The 20,252-nt window shown below is 43.3% G+C and overlaps 1 pseudogene across 1 annotated transcript; it reads left to right on the top strand.

The window, feature by feature from the left end:
• The first annotated feature begins 4,851 nt into the window (after nt 1-4,851).
• LOC143521781 (uncharacterized) lies at nt 4,852-6,547 on the top strand (annotated as a pseudogene). Its single transcript, XR_013132840.1, has 2 exons — nt 4,852-5,013; nt 5,202-6,547. The product of XR_013132840.1 is annotated as an uncharacterized LOC143521781 (transcript).
• The last annotated feature ends 13,705 nt before the right edge of the window (nt 6,548-20,252 follow it).

Raw genomic sequence — 20,252 nt, 5'->3', positions numbered from 1 at the left:
TGTTAACTCTGAGTTCACTAAAACCCGGAGTTTTCTGTTCCAGAAAGCAGGTTAAAAAAACTTTCCTCTTGACCTGCTATAGCAACTTACACTCTGAAGCTAACCTGCTTGCTGGCACGTTTACTTAAACCTAAACCCGAGTTACAAACACGTTGTCATGACGTGTCCTTTCCTTGACATGTGGATATTGAAGCTCAGTTTATTTGCAGACCTCTTCATTGGGAACGCCTTATAAAACCCCGAATAGACATAGTCCTACTGTGACGTTCGTGGGTCGGCGAAGGACGAGACACAGAATCCTTATTGTATGTCGGTCTGTCCGAAAAGTATGTCTGGCATTAAAACGACTAGTGTCCAGTTTTGTGGTGTTTTCCTGGGCATAAGCGAGTTATGGACATCAAAGAGGAATTCCACAACATCGTAGGTTTGTCCTTAATTAACACGGACAATAAATAAATTAAGCAAAGGAGAAACAATATATAACAAACTTCATTCGATTTAATATTTAAGTATTTCCTAGAGTCATTGGCTGCATTGATTGAACCCACATAGGCTACCTATTACAGCACCATAAGAACATGAAGGCGATTACATAAACAGAAAATCCATTCATAGCATTAATGTACACGTACTAACCTTTAATACCCTTAATGAATAATGTACTTATCTTTAATGTGTTGAGAAATTCGTTTTTGCTTAGCAATAACATTAGCAAAAGTATATTTTGCTCATCAGTAAAATTGATATTAAAATTATATATAATGGCTAATTAGATAAATAATTACTGCCTTAAATGCTTTAAACTATAAAAGTTTATTCATAACCTTAGAAGGGCCTCACAAGGGGCCATATAGCATATTGCATCAGAGAACAGTTTGGTCTATAGGGAGTGAAGTGTCTGTAGAATATGTTCTATACTGATAAGCTCCACAGAAGGTCACTTGCACCAACTGTCTGTAATGACACCCTATCAGGTCACAGTGAACATAAAATAATGCAAAGTCATGCATGTATGTACGAGAACTCTATGTATGGGATGCAAGAGGATTGAAGGGGTGGAGCAGTAGCATATCAAACCTGCTTGTTTACCAGTAACTTTTGGATCTCTATGATGTACATGTTTTGAATGTATGAGATCCCCAGAGATATCTCTGTTTTAATAAAAACCTTTTTGCTATTGTAATAATTTTGGTATGATTGTTCCTGCTATCTCCTTTTGCATCAAATGAACGCGCTGGGCTAAAGTGGTTGAGAAATGGTTCAATGCCCAACAAATGGTAACAAAAATAACGTAGCTATTGTAATTGACCGTTCTCCCCATCAAGATCATATGTGATGCTTCCCACCTCATCACAAATGTTGAAGCCAGATGGCCAGGATCCGTGTATGATTCCACACTGTACAACAAATTTGAACAGGATAGGCCTGTAGGTAGTTTTGCTAGTTGTTCACATGCAGTGTAATAGTTAAATCATTGCAATCCCTAGTGCGATTATAGGACACTATGACGGCCTCCTTCATGGAGACAGAGGGTATCCCTGCCTGTCCTATAGGCCTACCTTATGACTCCCTATTCAGATCCTGCACCTGGACCACAGTCCCGCTACAATCAGGCCCACAGCAAAACCAGGGCAAGAATTTAAATGACCCTAGGAATCCTCGAGGCCAGGTTCCAGTGCCTGAAGGGGCTCAGAGTAACCCCTGATAGGGTGTGCCACATAATAATGGCATATGTGGTATTACACAACATTGCAACCATCCAGGAAGAGCGACAGCCTACCATCTCTGACATGCCCAAAGATGAGGAACCTTACATGTATGTGGGTGACAACAGAGATGGTGGAGTTGTCAGAGAATTCATCTGCAATCACTGCACCACCACCCCCCAATCCACGCTGCAACCTTTTATTATACATTACTGTCAAATTCACTGTTATGTTTCATTATTTCATTTTTCATGTAAATAAATATATTTTAGAATATATTTTAAGAATAAGATATAGTTATGTACAGCCATTGGCTGTGCGCAATTGGCTGCCACTTCTCGCCGGTGTGTGTGATTGGTTGTCTGTGACTTGTACCTGTGTTAAATTGTAAAGCGCCTTGGGTATTCAGAAAGGCGCTATATAAATCGAACATTCATTCATTCATACTATATTCTTATACTTCATTTTTATCTGATGCCACGTGTGTTTCACACCACTCAGATTAGACCTGGAAATAGTAAATAAAAACATTTAAATTATCTTCAATTAATTTAAATTAATTATTAATACTATTACTATTAATACTATTAATAATTAATAATTAATAATTACTATTAATACTATTATTAATGTTGAGAATATATACTATATATCAGGTATCACCAAATGGCGGACCGCGGTCCGGATCCGGACCCGAACGCCGTCCTGTCCGGACCCAATCACATTCCTGATTATCTGGATACGGACCCAAATGCCAAAAAAATTTTAACGGGAGACTATATTTTAAACCGGAGAATTTAAATTCAGACGAGTGTTACGTTCACCACCCATTTGAGTGTTACGTTCAACCCCCCCCCCCCATATATACACTGCTCAAAAAAATAAAGGGAACACTTAAACAACACAATATAACTCCAAGTCAACCACACTTCTGTGAAACCAACCTGTTCAGTTAGGAAGCAACACTGATTGTGAATCAATTTCACCTGCTGTTGTGCAAATGGAATAGACAACAGGTAGAAATGAGAGGCAATTAGCAAGACCCCCCTATAAAGGAGTGGTTCTGCAGGAGGGGACCACAGACCACTTCTCAGTATCTATGCTTTCTGGCTGATGTTTTGGTCACTTTTGAATGTTGGTGGTCCTTTCACACTCGTGGTAGCATGAGACGGACTCTACAACCCACACAAGTGGCTCAGGTAGTGCAGCTCATCCAGGATGGCACATCAATGCGAGCTGTGGCAAGAAGGTTTGCTGTGTCTGTCAGCGTAGTGTCCAGAGGCTGGAGGCGCTACCAGGAGACAGGCCAGTACACCAGGAGACGTGGAGGAGGCCGTAGGAGGGCAACAACCCAGCAGCAGGACTGCTACCTCCACCTTTGTGCAAGAAGGAAGAGGAGCACTGCCAGAGCCCTGCACCATGACCTCCAGCAGGCCACAAATGTGCATGTGTCTGCACAAACGGTTAGAAACCGACTCCATGAGGATGGTATGAGGGCCCGACGTCCACAGATGGGGGTTGTGCTCACAGCCCAACACCGTGCAGGACGCTTGGCATTTGCCAGAGAACACCAGGATTGGCAAATTCGCCACTGGTGCCTTGTGCTCTTCACAGATGAAAGCAGGTTCACACTGAGCACATGTGACAGACATGACAGAGTCTGGAGACGCCGTGGAGAGCGATCTGCTGCCTGCAACATCCTTCAGCATGACCGGTTTGGCAGTGGGTCAGTAATGGTGTGGGGTGGCATTTCTTTGGAGGGCCACACACAATACTGAGCCTCATTTTGACTTGTATTAAGGACATTACATCAAAGTTGGATCAGCCTGTAGTGTGTTTTTCCACTTTAATTTTGTGTGTGGCTCCAAATCCAGGCCTCCATTGGTTAATAAATTTGATTTCCATTGATGATTTTTGTGTGATTTTGTTGTCAGCACATTCAACTTTGTACAGAACAAAGTATTCAATGAGAATATTTCATTCATTCAGATCTAGGATGTGTTATTTGAGTGTTCCCTTTATTTTTTTGAGCAGTGTATAAATCGCGCCCTTCTTTTTTGCATGCCGTCTTTTTCTAGCAGCTACCGTAGTATTACATTTACGTTTAACTAAATATTCTGCATACGCAGTCATTATTATTTTAAGCCACGGTGTGTGAAATACGATGCTCGGCTGATTTTCGCGTTTAAGTCCATGATAAATCTTATTTATCTGCGTTCCATTAAGAATGCCGTTAATAGTTACGCGTGAACGCGCTTCTGTCTGGGTCAACCTACTCAGAGTTGAGCGACCCTGTTTACTTTAACTCCGATCAGCCGTTTTGGAACCGAAAAGTCTGTCTGAATCTGAAATGCCGTACTTAAGCAGTAGACACGATATTTCAATACAGTCCGTTCTGCTCAAACGTTAAAGCGGTGCGTTCTTTAAGTAGGCGACTGGTCAGTGTTCATAACCTCGGACACACAACTCAGAGTTCAAGATTAAGTTTAGAGTTTGTTAAACCCGCTTTCTGGAATACCCCCTAGTTTGATGATATGGATAAACTGACTAAACAGCTTGTCTTGGCAAATATTAACCTCAGAGTAACGCATCAGTTATCTTACTTTAAACAGCAGTGGAAGATGAAGTTGAATGATTTCAAAAATGATTTCATACTTTGTAAAATGTTCTACTTACCAAGGACTTTGTACATACTCGACTTCAGCGTTTAGAGCCAGAAGTAAACCACCGCAGCTAAACAGGAACTGAAAGTGAAACTCAAGAAATACACCAATACAGCATGGGAATGTGACGTCAGCAGAAACGAAAGACGCAATGCATTACGGGAGTTTATAACACGGAAGCTGCAGTAGTGACTGGTTAACTACGATGCTCAGTTTTCTTTACCTTAATCTAGTACGATAATCTATCACGATAATATGGTGAATGCTTGCTGTGTTATCAAGTGCCACAATCGCTCTCACGACGGGGGGGGGGGGGGGGGGGGACTTTCCTGCTTGGAAACAACAAAATGGATCACAGCTGGCCGAACTAACAAAGAGACGTCGTATGGCGTGGGTGGCAGCTGTAAGATGAACAAACATCACCTTCAGCAACATTCCCCGACACATGTTTGTGTGTTCACGGCATTTCCACACAGGTAAGGTGTCATGAGATGGGACACTGAGACGTAGTATAACTGCACTTGAACTCGTTTATTCCAAGAGTAGGTGTCTACATGTCAGTTGCATTCATCTACTAATCCCCACCCCCGTGCTGTCCTCCCGCTCTCCCCACTCTCCTATGGTAGCCCAACTGGGACACAAAGGTAAATCTCACAACATAAGGTTTAAACAAAATCATATTTAACTACCAAGTGTGATTACTGCTTACTGCACGTATATCATGGTGATCAGATTTGGGTTTCTGAAAAGGTGGACACTTTTTTTGGGGGGGGGTGTCATATGTGTATCAGATATATAAAATTAAGTAATTTTATCTTTCTATATTTTTCAGGAAAGCATATGAATATTTAGAGTGTCATCCTGATTGGGCACACAGAAGTCAAAGCGACACACACTGAAAGATTTAGCCGTATGACAAAGAGACAGCAAGCTGTCACAGGGGACAACACTGTACCTTCAAGCCCACTAGATCTAGCAGCTCAGATGGATGCAACTGCTCCCCCAAGTGTAGCTGCACAGAGGCCAGAGGTGGATGAAGATGCACAGAGGCCAGAGGTGGATGAAGCTGCATCAGAGGCCAGAGGTGGATGAAGCTGCATCAGAAGACCGTGCTGAAGGACAGCCGGAATGCAGATTATGCAGCCACAGACAGGCTGAAATTAACCGCTTGCTGGAGGAGAACAGGAAATTGAAGGAAGAGCTGTCCCGAAAGAAAATGGATGAGCAATTCTTACAAGATGATGTGATGGTCAGGTACTACACTGGGCTCCCATGTTATGATGGGTGTGCTGACTCAGCTTCTTCCCTGTCTACCACAGGCTGAAAAATGTCACCTTTCCAGATGCTTCTGCTAACTCTTATGCGCCTGAGACTGAATCTGCCAATGCAACACATTGCACACCTCTTCTGCATTGACCGATAGACTGTGTCCACCACATTTAGGGATACCATTGGTGTAATGTTTAAACACCTCAGCCCTTTGGTACACTGGCCAGCGAGACATTGCTTGCAAGGCAGCATGCCACATCAGTTTGTGGAGGCTTTTGGCAATCGCATTGCAGTCATTGTGGACTGCTTTGAAATTAATATTGAGAGAGCATCAAATCTAAATGCTAGAGCACAAACATTTTCCCATTACAAACACAAGCACACTCTAAAGTATCTCATTGGCATCACACCACAGGGAGCCGTCTCTTTCATTTCCAAAGGTTGGGGAGGTCGTGCGAGTGACAAGCATGTGACTGAAAACAGTGGCCTTCTTCAAAAATTACTGCCTGGAGACTTTGTGTTGGCTGACCGTGGGTTTGACATCAGGGACAGTGTTGGACTAATGTGTGCTGAAGTAAAAATCCCCACATTCACAAGAGGACGCTGCCAGCTGGACGCAAAAGATGTAGAGGAGACACGGAAAATAGCTCACCTTAGGGTCCATGTGGAGAGGGTGATTGGATGTGTACGCACCAAATACACCATACTAAGTGGGAACATACCACTGAGAATAGCGCTCCCTTGTGAAGATGAGGACATGGTTTTACTTGACAAAATTGTGTGTGCTGTGCTTTAACTAATATGTGCCCAAGTGTTGTTTTGAAAGTTTAAAGCATGAAATAACAATGAATTGAATATGTAACATAAGCAACAAACATGCATACTGTGAATAAATAATAGATCACTTCAGTTTTAAGTCTCTTTATTTGTATGACAGCAATGTAAATAAGTAAACTATTGAAACATAAATGTAGTGCAGACAACAGGTAAAGTGGCAGTAAACAATACAAATGGTAAACAAATAATTGCACATTTTTACATACAATAAATATGCTATTTTAACATGTGCCCTGAGTGTACCCCACTGGCAAAATATTGAAATATAAATAAATGTAGTGCAGACAACAGGTAAAGTGACAGTAAACAAGACAAATGGTAAACAAATAATTGCACATTTTTACATACAATAAATATTTGCCCTCAGTGTACCCCACTGGCATGAGGCATAAATTAAAGAGGTAAAGTGGAAGTGTAACCTTCAAGTATTAAGCCCGCACACAGCAAACAACTAGCATGCGAGGCCCTTACTGCATCTTCATGTATGTGTCACAAAGCCACGGCTCACTCACTGAAGGTGCCTGAGTGAGTCCTACACACCTGAAGTGGAACCACTGAATTGCACATTTTTCATTGTCACAAGCCACCATGTCATCCTGCTCTTCAGGCCCTTTGCAAAGGCACCACAGTTTGCTCATGTTCTTTAATGTCAGTTTTCTTGGTCTTCTTGAGCAAGATGGCTGTATCTCAGTTAAAGGCTTAGCTGCTCGCGTGTAGTAACAAGCTACAAGCTTCGGTAAAGACACCTTGAAAAAAAAGTTGTGTGTGCCAAAGCTGTCGTCCAGAAGGGCATGTCGGGTAAGATCCGAACTACAACAGTCTTTCTGTGACCACACTACAAAGTCACAAAACTCTGACCCAGTCACAAAAATCTGTGTTTGTACTTGGCAGTAGTACTGGTGTGTCTGCTTCTGTTTAGTTTCCCATCAATTATCTGGAGACAAAAATTGCTGTCGTGTGCACAGGCCTCAAAAATGAAATTGTTCCGGTACTTAAATGTGCTTTTGATTTCCGACACCCTTTCCCACAACATCTGCAGTTGATGAACCCATCAGGAGAAGCCCCAACTTCTGGAAAGGATGGATTTATTATAAACCCACATTTCTCCACAGTCAGGTTCTCATGCTGGGTTGCTGCCAGCTTGACCTAGGCTTGCCTTGCTTCTTCCTCATGATCTATTCCCCATTTTATGGCAGCTGTGGTTGCTGTTTTTTGGGGGTAGCACACGTTTCTCACAATCGACATGGCTGGTGTGGTGACACTGGTAGAGATAACAGCTTTGAAATTTGAAGCTGTTCCTGCTCTTGATGTGTACCAGACAGGGGATCGATGCTGCTGTTTTGTCTGAAGTTCCACTGCAGCTGCCTGAGCCTCTTAGCGCTACCAGATGTGTAAGACTCTCACAGTGCTGCTGCAGAACAGACAATTCACATCCATTATGTTATCCAATATGCATTATGTTTTTGTGTCTACTGACGTTGCATTCCCATTGTCTATACATATAGTACATACACCAGTAGCGAACTGTGACCATTAAACCTGAGCCTGCTCTGATCCCCCCCCCTCCCCCTGAAAAAATATTGTTTCCTCTCCTAATTAACTGCAATAAAGAAAAAATCACTGAGATGACAGTACAGCTTTAGAAACGCAATAAACAGTAATATCTGTACTAGATAACTTCTTAAGCAAAATAAGGTTCCAGCAAAATAGGGTTCACAGCTCCGAGCATTCCTAGTGGACAGTGATTAGATTTCATTCTGGCACGAATACAGCGCTGCCTCTAAACGGAATGCAATCCTACACATTGTGATTTGCTTTTGCACATTCGCAGAGAGACACAGTGGAATACAATGACGTTCAGTCGATTGCATTTCAAGGTGGCTTCTGGCACGAATTCAGCGTTTCTTTCTTTAAATACAAATCCACACACACTGGAGCTTTTACTTTTCATTGTGGCACGTTTTCATCACATCAGTGTTTAAATCAATCTCGTGATCATTACATTTAGAGGAGACATTCATTTTTCAATAAAAAGATAAAGTGCATTGAAATGTAATGTAATGGTGCTTTTGCATTTCATTTAGGCATGTATTCTGCATGTTTGTATGGAAAAGCAATGCATTTTGTGGATTGTATTTCCATTTTTGCCTAGTAGGGATTACATTTCAAATTGGCACTAAATCTTCTCCATAAGAAAATGACTCACCTACAGTGTAGTCAGTGTCCGCGTCTTTCCTGAAGGGGAATCAGCTGATCTAGGTGTGTGAATCAGGATGTAATTTTCCTTTTCTGGTCACTTCAAAGATCCTGAGTAACTCATAGCAGTTCCCCTTTGTAGCTAACAGTCCAGTATAAATCTCGCTTTGTTGAAATCTGTTTTCTCTGCCTTAAGAGCATCAACTTCATTCTCATTGAAAACCTCATGCTGGTAAAGATTCTCAGTAATAAGGGGGAAGTTCTGCAGATGTTGTATCATTTCTGAGGTAATCAGTAGCACTAGGGCTGGGTATTGATTCAAATTCCAAGAATCGATCCGATTCCGATTCTGAAAATTAAGAATCGATTTATTTCGATTTATTTCGATTTAATCCGATTTAATCAATTCAATCCGATTCGATCCAATTCGGGGTTTGGTGTTATTAAAAATGTATTTGAGCTGTTTCCTGACTGTACAGAAGCAACATGTTAAAACTAGTATCAATATTAATCAGCAAATAGTTACTGGTAGTTGGTAGTTACTGATGGCTGGAAGACTGGTGAAAAGGGTCATCATAAATCTACCTTCAAGAAAGCACAAGCATGTGCACAAGCAAGAAAGCACAAGCATCTGTCCCCCCTGTGGTATGTAAATTTTCCCTAAATTGTGATAAACTGCCTGGGTGCCTTTTGTCACATCATTGGGAGGTTGTCGGGACCTTTACTGATGCCCATAGGCGAGCAGTTTCCTCATGCCTGTAGGTAGTGGGTATGTGCCTATAACATTTTCTATCATGTGAAACGTTAACAGCATGGTGCTCCATCTCAGAGAAAGAGCTTGATAAATCCAACATGGACCCTCAATCGCCAAGATCTGTTTTTGGAGTATGGCGAGTGCACAGGCCACATTACCTTACAGTGTGTGTTGGCTTTGTGCACGTCTGCGAGGGCCACCGTTACCATGGAGAAGTCTATCTTTTGTTCTTTCAGAATACCGTCTTCTTCCTTATCATCTGTAGCCTTCAACGTGTTTTCTGCAGCTTCTTGTTTAACTGGGGGAGGAAGCACTTTTATCTGAATCTCTGAACAGTGATCTCTCCCTTTCTGCTCCACACAGACAGTGTCCTGTTTCCCTGCTCTCCCCTCGTGGGGAAGTGTCAACACCCCCCACAGGATGAGCAAGAGCACAGGGTTTATGGTGGGCGATCGTTGACCTGTCTTGACAGTCGTTGTACTTGGAGTGCAGGCACGCCCAATCTGCACTCCTCCCACTCACATGACGTACCCCGGACTCCCTCCTTTCATCCAATTGAAGCTGGGATGCAACCTACTCCGTGCACTCTGCCTCTGTTTGCTCAGGTTCTGGAACCCTCCTCCAGTGGCTGGCATGTATCCAAGTTGCTTTTTCAGCCACTTTTATCACCGTTGAGGTTGTCAAGAGGATCTGGAATGGGCCTCTTCCCCTCTGTGTCTTCCAGCTCTTTCTTCTGAAGTCCTTTACCACCACCCAGGCTCCTGATTTCAGGTCGTGCTGCACTCCCTCCAACGTCTTTGGCAGGGCCTCCTTCACAGACCTGTGAACTTGTGATAAAGCAGACGACAGGTTCGCATAATAATTCAACATTTCCGTTGTGCTCGCTTGTGGCAGGTCATTCTCTCTTCATGCCTGTTGGAAGTTTGTAAAGAGGGGATGGGTGAATAATTTGTGCATATTCAAACTCATCCTCCTTCCTTATTGACATGTGTCAATATTTCATGCAGGGATCACTGTCTGGGGTAGCCAGATGACCCAGGAATTTGATTTTAATCTGCACAAATTGCAATCTGATTTGCACAACTTTGTGCTTTTCAGCTGCTAAATGCTTTAACAACTTAGTCATGTTGCATTGACACTGGCCTCATATAGCAAACAAATTAAATATGACTGAGCTCAGGTTTAATTCCAACGACTGCAGGCTGTGCTGCAGTGCCTCGTTGTATATGGTTTGACATTAACAAATATAAAAATGAGTATGAGGTCGACCACTGAAACATAAACATCAAACATAAACCAAAACTAAGAATTTGGATGTACCGGTACAAAAAAAAAATTATTAATCACATTAACAATCAAAAATCATTTACTCTCAGATTGAGCCTTTTGACCACAGCACCTCTAGCACTACACACACACACACACACACACATACACACACACACACACACACACACACACACACACACACACACACACACACACACACACACACACACACACACACACACACACACACACACACACACACTATTTTGAATACTGGAATGTTGGCGGCTCACCCATCAGGAGTTCTACCCCCTCTTCTCACTCTGACTACCCAGTTCAGAGTTTTAGGGTAGATGTCCTGTAATTGGCTGTACTCAACACCATCCCGCCCATTCTTCCAGTCATCCACATCCAGCATTCACATTAGCCACGCCCCCAAACTCTGCCCCTCTCAACCTGTGGGCGTGGCCATCAAGACATGTGCAGTACTGTTCACCATTTGAAACACGCTCTGCTCTGCTCTAGCCAGCCTGAACCCCCACACGTTGAGTCCAAACACACACTTTAGTATTAGCATTTTGGTCTGTTCAAGTTCTCTAAATCATTTAGCTTGTATGCCATATCTGGCCCTCCCTCATGTATGTGTGCGGTGTGGTGTAGCATGCACAGGTCCATGAAGTCATCTGTACCCATGGGGTAAGTAAGAAAATGCGCAAGAATCAGTTCTGTCTTAATATCTCCTGTGGGACAGGTGCTCAGTTGCCACCCATATGCATGAAAGAGCGGGTCTCATGACAGCTGCATAGCTTGTACCGAATCAGATAATTGAACTTTCAGACCGTCCGGTCCGACTTAAACCTGAAGACTCGCAAACGTATTAGGCATGCATTTAATACCAGCAACAAAACGCTAAATTTAGTCCCCATCTCCTATAATGAATAGGTGAAGGGAACAGAGAACGACTCCGTGACTGTGTTCCTAAAGCACCAACCGACAGGAGATACCTGCCACTCACATGTGGTGACTCACTACACTCAGGATACTTTAATAACAGAATGGCTTGCACCAGAGCGTACACACAAAAAGCTATTTCAGTTCCTCCTACTATTACAGTAAGCCTCAATGATCAATATCAGCAGCATAACTGTCTTCATATTGTCAACCATATTTATTTAGCAAAAACTCAACAGCAGATTTAATCACTTTATCATTTTCTTCACTGTCATCAGCGTGTATAGGCAAAAGTAGTTCTTCATTGCAAAGCATTTTATCATTATCATTAACAGTATCAGCATGTGTTAGCGAAAGCATTTCCTTCATTGCAAAGCATAGGAAAAAATGTTGTGTCCTACCTGACCCTTTCGGACCGTCACCAGCCGACCCCTCCTCCCGTCAGTCGTCATCCTCGTCCTGGTGGTTTCTGTTTCTCTTGCTTTGTCTTTTTCTGCAGGCATTCTCGTGCCCAATGTCCACTTTCCCCACAGACATAACATGTGTCGTCCTCATCATCCTTCTGGCTTTTCCCTTTCCCACAGCTTTTCCCTCTGTTCTTCTTTCCTCGCTTTTTCCAGTCTGTGCGATTGTCTCGTCTCACTGCTTCCTGACTTGTCATTATCTGAGCCACTGCCAGGTGCCTGACTTAACTTTTGTAACACCGGTAATGTCTCGTGTTGGTCTGCTTTGTCGTGCTGCCTCCGTCTCTGGACATGTCACACGTCCAGGTGTTGATGGGTCAGTCATCCAGTCTGGGTGGCAGGGCGGTGGAGGCTGCTCATGGGAGGGGAGTGTCCAGTCTTGGCTTGTAGCCTGCGCTGTAGCCTGTGCAGTCTGTGCTCCACTGTGTGCTGCCTCTGGGCTGGCCCACTGTGTTGAAGTTTAAGGAAGTGGTGTTGGGGTCTCCATGATGCGTGATGTCATTGGTCTGACTTCCACCAGACACGGCGGTGTCAAAGTCTCGGGAAGTGCAGGTGGTAGGGGTGGGAGGAGCCTGGGTCGCTGCCGTCGCTGCTGTCTAGGGTAGTCGTTGGTTCTGTCGGGGCCGTCTGGGGTGTCCATCCAGGTCAGGACCTGTAAGACACTCAGAAAACTGGAGTTTGAAGTCCCTGCTGAACTTCATTTTTAGTTTTCGATTGCCACTTTTATTCCCATCTTTTTGCCTCCCTCTCCCACATGTCAAATGCTTCCCAGTTGACTTTAAACCCATTAAATTGTTCTCTTATCAAATTTCGTTTTAATGGTGCCATGTTAAAACTCCCTTCTGGTGGACGCCCCTTCACTGTCCATTTTTAAAACAAGTATTAAAACCCACTTTTATTCATTGGCTTTTAACACAGCATGAGACTTTGTATGTTTTTTAGTTTTTTAGTTTTTACTGTTTTAGTTTTATTCTTTGATTTGTTCTATTGATTCCTTTTACAGTTTTAGTTAATATTGTTTTATCCATTTTTGCCATACAGCAACTCACAGAAAATGGGGTTCTTTGTGAAGTTCACTTTAGTTGAACATTCTAACAACAAAATAAATTTATTTCAGTTACAAATGCAAAATGCTAGTAGACCTCTTTTATTTATATGATAGCGAGGTAGTTTCTGTCTCTGTCGTTTAGTCCAAGATGGAGTGTCTGGACGTGATAACGGAAGTGTTACAGGACAACCTGGCTGAGATAAAGTGAGATGCCGAGGTGATGCACATGTGTCTGGGGAACATGACCAGGTCCCCTGGGGTGGTCGAAAGCCCGAGGGCACCCCTCGTCAAAATAGTGGAGAACCTTATCGAACGCCAGAAGCTCCTGGGTACCAAAACTGAAGGTGCGTTTCTTCACTCTGGTGAACTTCAAACTTTGTGAGCACTGAGTCAGCGTGGACCATTCTGAAGCTGAGAGGTCCAGGGATTGGGAGCTGGTTGAGGTAGAGGCCTGCTGCACTGCCCTGAGGGAGAAGCTCCAGCAATGCCAGAGTGAACAGGCCCAGGTGGAGAAGGCTGTAAAGGAGGAGTGTGATGCTGCAAAAAAGGTGGAGAGTTGGAGCGTGTAGGAGGCACAGAGGAGACAGAAAGACACGGAGGAGAAGCTGGCATGTAAAGATCTTGAACTCAACACTAAAGCTCAGGAGGTTTCAAGTTAAGACCCTTATTATTCGATCTTACTCAGCAATGCTCAAACTGTTCCCTTGTCTTTTAATAACATGCAGTTGGCCTTATATATCAGATAATACATAGGTCTGATCCAAACTGAAAACATGGTAACAGTTGGCTGTACACAGTATCAGCACTGCAGTTTGTATTGTATGGTTACAGGCTCAAGACGCAGATGTGTGAAGACCAGGATCAATTGAAGAGCTTATGTGCTGATCTGCTGCAGAAGGAGAACCACATCTCATATCTCCATGCAGAGGTGTTTCAGGGCAGCATCCACGCTGACGGGCTGCAGACAGAGGTTAGTAACCAAACCACGGGGTTAAAAAAATTAATGTGGCAAGCAGAGTGGGAGGTGTTAAACCTAACGTGTCGGATCACCGCGTCGTCCCCCTTAAGGTCACGGCCCTGACTGGAGTCATCTGGGAGCTGAGGGGGAAGCTAAATGATGCGGAGGGGGATAGGAACAGAGCTCTCAGCGCCCTGTGGAGTCAAGAGCAGACCGTTGCGCAGCTGAAGACTGTGAGCACCGTTCATTCAGTCTCACTGAGCTAGTGATCTTTCACACGGGCTTCCTGCGTGTTTTCTCATTGCTTTTTCCATGTCGTCCACAGGAGCAGGTCGGTTCGCAACAAACTCTCCAGAAATACCAGGAGACATGTCAGTGTGATCACACAAACGCCCCACAGTACAGCAGTACTAGTGCTGAGACCTTGAGAAGTCGCAGATGATTGAGGAGATGCCTTCTGCTTTAGACCTCTTGAACCGGTGCTGTCATGCGGTGTGCTCTAGTATGTGAAATAAGGGGAGAAAACCTCATCTGGCGTTTGATCTTTTGCCTATGGTGCTTCTGGCCAAGGACAAGCTGATTCAGGAATTGCTGCTCACCATAGAAAAGAAAGAGAGGGCACGTGTGCAGCAGCAGCGATGTCTGGACGCTCAGCTAAAGGAGATCAGATCCCTAAGTGAAAGTAACGGGAGGCCATTCCATTTCTTGAACACACGGATTGTTAAGGAACTTGTCTTTTATAGTTGCTGACGTTGGTAACGCTATGCAACCATTTCTCACAGAGCTGGGGAAGTTGGACAGGGGGACCAGAGAGAGTGGGACTGCGTGTGGTCCTGATCCTGCACAACCCAGGGGTCATAACAAGCGGGACACTACAGGACGCTGGACAGTAAGCGTTGCTTCGTACTCTTTGATGGCAACATATTTCTCATCCTGCTGCTTTTCTCAGAGGAAATAGAGGAATGTTTTCAGAGTGGGTGGAAGTGAGTCCTTTGTCAAGCACAACCCAGCCAATCATCAGGCACTGCTAATAGTCAACTCGAGGTGATTTCAGGTCGGGAGACCAGCGAGAAAATATTTTGTTGGTTTCAAGCGGTCTGTGGGCTTCATCAAAGCTCCGGACACCATCGAAACATATGTGGACCGAAAAACACAGCTTTTATCTCAATACTGACCAAATTTAATCGAAATCCGTGCAGGCGAAAGTATTTTACTAGACCGCGGAAAATAGGTAGTCATGATTGACATTTGTGTATCGAACGTCACGGGAGCGCAACTTTAGGCTAAAAGCGTCTCGGTTTAACTCGTTCCCACAGTGTTTTCTTGAAATCGGTACTGATACCAGTGTTGTGTAGTTTAATCTCATTGTTTTCTGATATAACTTGTTGTTAAATGGTAATATAGTTAACATCACTTCGAATTAGATTATGATTATGATTAATTATTAATTATGATTAATTAGAATTAGATTATGTGAATTTCAGTCACACGACTTCTATTGTAATTAATGTATTATATTTAATGTGATACATGATATTATAAATATCATAACTTTATCAATTCTCAACCAATTTCCAAAATCCAGGTATCATTTTACAGGTATATTTCGGCTCTGTCTAGATATGTGATTCTTTTTAAGCTTGGGGCTGTTTGAAAATTTTGTCATCATACCTACTTAATGTTCTCTGTCTCTCTCTCTCTCTCTCTCTCTCTCACACACACACACACACACACACACACACACACACACACACACACACACACACACACACACACACACACACACACACACACACACACTTGCTTGTGTTGTCTGTTAAAATCTAGCAGTGTTTTTTTGAGTCTCACTGCATATGGTCACAAAGCCACAGTAAAGCTATACATGTAAAACATTTAAGAGATGCAGACATAACAGTTAAGATAAATTCAGACAGCAGTCAGTGTCAGTCAGTCATCTCCTAATAAACATACAGACCTGATCCTAGATCAGCACTACAGGCTCAGGGCCTTCCAGCACCTGCAAACCTGCGTTGTCTTGTCCTCACCAGCCCTCTCTCTGATTGCACTCGGCAGGACTCCTCTGTCTCCTCCACTGAGAGCCAGAAGGATAACTGCTTCCCCAAACGGGAGGTGGAGATCAGCTTCAGCCCCCTCAAGTCCAACCACGTCGACGTCCACAGGGCTGGAGATGACAGGTCCATGACGGTCAAAGTCCTTAACACAGCTCAGAAGAAGAAGAGCACGGAGGGGGAGGTCTGTAGCTCCCGGAGGGCTCTCAATAGAACCTGCCTTAAAAAAAATAACTAAATGACTTTTTAGGAGTGGCTCACAATTAGCTAATTGAATAGTGTCCTTGTAACCTGAACCTGTTGGCGCTGTTTTTTGTGTGGTCTAAAAGTCTGTGGCATCCAGGAACGGGAAGAACCTGTGGCTCCAGAGGACCTCCAGGGTCAGTGTGACGTCTGTGGAGGTGTGAGTCTGCGCAGCAGAGCTGCTCTTATACCTGTGGCTCCAAGATCACGATCACAGCAGTAATGAATGCTGATCGCTTGGACCAGGGCTGTAATTACAACTGCAGTTATTACTTAATCGGTTCCTGTATGGTATAATTAAAACAGCCTGTCATGAAAATGTTTTTGATTTGTCAGTCTAAGCCAGGGGTCGGCAACCTATGGCACGCGGACGCATAATCAGTGGCACGCGACACGCTGGACCAGCATCAGCAAAAAAATCTAAGACAGAGAGCACGATCCTCCAATCTAAATCGCTCCTCAACGCACTGCTAAGCGGTGGCGTTTATACTTGGTGGTCGATCGCGATATAATACTTAATTTGTGTCCATTTACACCCCCCCCCTCAACAATTTAAACTCGCCGCCGCCGCCCCCCCCCCCCCCCGCCCGGTCAACATCAACAACTACATAGCACTTTTGTAAGTCGCTCTGGATAAGAGCGTCTGCTAAATGCCATAAATGTAAATGTAAATGTAACAACTTACGTTCGCCCAGCCCTGCACGGAGATGAGCAGCAAACTCAAGAGGTTAAATCGCAAGTTGTTCCTGCCCCAAAGCTCATCACCGTTGGTTACACCTTCACATCCAGTCAGGAGGGCTGCCCATAACTACTTTACAGTGTTATCATAGTGAACCTATTGTTATTAGGCTGACTGAAGTGATTTTGGGAATTGTAGTTTTCAAGCTATTTCCTGGTTTCCTTCGCAGAGTACATCAATATGGCAAAGAAATTGATCATTTCCTTGTAAAGAGGAGGTTTAGAAGACCTGCTAAAAGTCAGCAGCTCTAGCTATAGCCAAACAATTTATGGTGCCATACTGTTAATAAAAGTAAAGTCAAAAGCAGAATTTTGTGTAAATTGTCATTTCTTTTTTTGATGGATGGTGTATATAAATTATTTTTAAAAGATTGTTTCAGCAGGCAGGAAGCTCAAGTCCGGTAGAAACTCAAGTCCAAACTCACGCACCCCTATCTGAGTTCATTTGATGTACTACTACAGTTATCATTTCATTCCACATTTTGGACATTTTTGTGAATGTTGAACAAAGGCAGCATCATGTGATCATGCAAGGTGCAGAGGACCATCCAGGGAGTGTCCTGAAAGTAAGTGTGTGTGTGTGTGAGGGCTGAGTGTGCTGGCTCATGGTGACATGGTCGTTTGTTACTGCTGTTGGTGGATGGAGGTGGTTGTCATCTGTGAAGAGCAGGTCGTAGATTTCAGGCGACACCTGCTGATCTCTGTCCACCGGTGCATCACCCGCCCCGTGCACATCTGAGGTCATCTGGAGTGACACTGCAACCAAAACTCACCTCTCTTCCATTGCTTCTCTCACTCCCCCACCAAGGTTCAATGTTCATTTTATTACCCCTGTGGCTCATCTTAAGTACCTGCGGTTCAACACAGGATGAAGACTCAGTTTTATGATGCCACAGTACTCACCTGTAATTTGCCGGGCGCTATGGCGACTGTTTCTCAGGTGTGTCAACCGCTCTTCCAGTTACCTGAGCAGCTGACCTCTTTATTATTGTTGGAGCTCCTCTCTGTCCCTGTGTCTGCACACGTGTCCATCCCTGTGTGTCCCTCTGTGTGTACAAATGCCCATCACAATCCCAATCCCAGTATCAGTTCCCATTTCACTCTGTTCCACACGCCTCTCACCTGTATCTCACTTCTATACCTTCAGCTGTCACAGTGATGTCATCTCATGATTCATTTGAAAATGTTTTATTTTTGGTACATTTTTGTCAGAGCATAATAAAGCTGATTCTGGGAATAAAATAATTTCATTTTCACCTTTAAAAATATTTCAGCTTTTCAGTTTCAATTTTTGTATTATTCAGATGAAATCTAAACATACGGATTCACCAATGTAACTGCAATTTATCTAATAACAGTCCGACGTTTGGGAAGCGTCATTAAGTCCTTTCACAATGAATTAAATGTTATCAACTTAATATGTCACCAACATGTCACCACGACACAATACATGCATTTTTCACCTTGTCGTGGAAATTTTCTAATAAATGGATGAGGACTCAGACGTGGTTAAAATGATTGCTTTAATACAGAATATAAAATATATGAAAAAGGTAAAAAGGCAGAAATCATGAGAGTCTCATTCAAGCATGACAACTCTGAGAGCCAGGGGGCAGTCCTCAGTTACGCTGAACATTCTGACCTTTCCTGAAGCTAAAGTTCATCTATCAGATAAACACGTCCTGCTGGTCCTGCTGTGAAGTTCATGTCAGTGGCGGCTGGTGCAAAAAAAATTGAGGGGGGCGCAAAAAAATTAAAAACAAAAAAGCAGTCTTATTGCCCTTTATTTATTTGAACATGAATTTCGCCCTCCTTTCCTTCTGGTTTGCAAATTTGTCCATTACATTTTTGTTAAATTCAGTCATCTCTGTGACTAGTGTTTTCTCCATTGACAACATGGCCAATGCATTCAGTCTGTCCTGGGTCATTGGGTTTCTCAGAAAAGTCTTAATCTCATCTCCAGTCTTAAACTGGAGTGTGACTGTCTCTGAAAAGACTTCTTCTAGATTATTTTCCATAAACAGCTGGAATAGGCCCACAGCACCACAACAGGCATTGAACTCTTCCTTGCTGTAGATGAGAATAAGCTGTTTTCAGCTTACCTTGATCAAGCACTGGACAACATTGATCCGGGCCAAGCTCCTTTATCCTTTTTTTATTCAAGTGAACGCTGTGTGAGAGGATTTTTTTTGTAAAGCTAAAACGGAATTTTCTCTCATTTTGTAAGATATGCTGCTCCAACCTGTAGCTATTCAACGTGAACCGAGTTAACGAACCGCAGATGACTGACACTACCAACAAGAGTGGGAGTGTCCGGGGCGCAGAGAGCTGCGCCCCGTGGAAAATCTGAAACCGACCAATTAAACTGCAGCCTCAGATCACGTGCTTGGCAAAAGTTTACGCATCTACATTCACTTCCATTAGACCGGCGCCCCAACCAGGAAGTGTGCACAATGTAAGCAATTAAATACAATTATGTGTTTACTTTTTTAATAAATTCAAACATGGCTATTAGACACACAGTGTGACTAAATAATTTCCTCACTATCGCAGTTTATAATGAACTCATTTTAATATCGGAACAATATTAAGGGGGCGGCGCCCCAGCGCCCCGTATTGACCAGCCGCCACTGGTTCATGTATCAGTGAAACAGCTCGTCTCACTCATGTAAGTTGCAGTATTGTTTTGCAGGTAAACACCTTAAGATGTGACGGATGAACATACAGTTCCACGTGTTTAACCACCTGAGTATTTAACTGAATGTGTTTGTTGTATCATGTGCTCATTGGCACACAACACTTATTGTGCAGAATGTGCAGAGATGTCAGACAGGACACTGGGAAACACCATCAGCTCCTGTTATTATGTGTGGACACTCAAAACGCACAAAAGATGTGAACCTGGAAGAAGCAGAATATGAGCATATTTATCTGATTAATGTTGCAAAATGTGCAAACAAGAACCCTGGACAGAGTCTCTCATTTGGGAACCTTGTAACCAAAAGGCACCAAGACTATTGATATATTAAACTAAATAAGCTTAAATGTGTTGTGGTTGTAAATATATCTTTGTTGTGTTCTAACCAG

Source organism: Brachyhypopomus gauderio, chromosome 1, assembly GCF_052324685.1.
Source record: "Brachyhypopomus gauderio isolate BG-103 chromosome 1, BGAUD_0.2, whole genome shotgun sequence".
Lineage (NCBI taxonomy): Eukaryota > Metazoa > Chordata > Actinopteri > Gymnotiformes > Hypopomidae > Brachyhypopomus > Brachyhypopomus gauderio.
Note: the sequence above shows the minus strand (reverse complement) of the source record. Positions and strands in the feature narration are given on the sequence as shown.